Raw genomic sequence first — 847 nt, 5'->3', positions numbered from 1 at the left:
AAATCCCAAAATTAAGCATATTTAAAACATTAAAACTGTTTTTTTGGGGGGAGGGTCCGTTTGTGGGGCATGAACTCTGGGCCTGGGCACTGTCCCTCAGCTCTTCAGCTCAAGGCTAGCACTCTACCACTTGAGCCACAGCGTCACTTACCGCTTTTTTCTTTTTGCTTTTGTGGTGCTGAGGAATAGATCCCAGGGCCTCATGCATGCAAGGCAAGCACTCTACCACTGAGCCACCTTCCCAGCCCTAAAACATTAAAATTTTAACAAACCTAAACACTTGCTGCAATGTTCATTTTGACAGGTGCCTTGTATAGAATAATTGAATTCCTCCTCCTACACATCTCTTGAACTACAAATATCTGGAATCATTTTGTTTTTGATATGTCTATCTTGATTTTATTCTTAAATGTGTGCTTATGTAAGAAGTACATGATTCTAAAATTTCACAACAATTCTTTTAAACTTATTTTTGTTGAATTGTCTAGTTTCATAAAATCAATACAAATTATACTTTATATATAAAAAATGTTCTTTGCTCAATTTAGCATCACATGTACTAACATTGGAACGATACAGAGAAGATTAGCATGCCCCCTGCGCAAGGATGACATGAAAATTCGTGGAGCATTCCATATTTTTACAACAACAGATGCTGAAAGGTATGTGGCCACAAGGGAGCCGTACTGCATTCTTGGTGGGAGTGTAAACTTGTTCAACTACTTTGGAAAGCAGTATGTAGGTTCCTCAAAAGACTCCACATAAAACTCCTCTATGACACATTAATCCCACTTTTGGGGATCTACCCAAATGATCATAAACAAGACCATACTAAAACTACCAGCAC

The 847-nt window shown here is 38.3% G+C and overlaps 1 non-coding gene across 1 annotated transcript; it reads left to right on the top strand.

The window, feature by feature from the left end:
- Positions 1–535: 535 nt before the first annotated feature.
- On the top strand, positions 536–642 carry LOC122097287. The gene has a single exon (XR_006145514.1). It is a non-coding gene; the product is annotated as a U6 spliceosomal RNA (small nuclear RNA).
- Positions 643–847: the final 205 nt, after the last annotated feature.

Source organism: Dipodomys spectabilis, unplaced genomic scaffold (genome assembly GCF_019054845.1).
Source record: "Dipodomys spectabilis isolate Male_0828 unplaced genomic scaffold, ASM1905484v1 ptg000421l, whole genome shotgun sequence".
In the NCBI taxonomy this organism is placed as follows: domain Eukaryota; kingdom Metazoa; phylum Chordata; class Mammalia; order Rodentia; family Heteromyidae; genus Dipodomys; species Dipodomys spectabilis.
The sequence above is the reverse complement of the archived record's forward strand: the minus strand, read 5'-3'. Positions and strand labels throughout refer to the sequence as shown.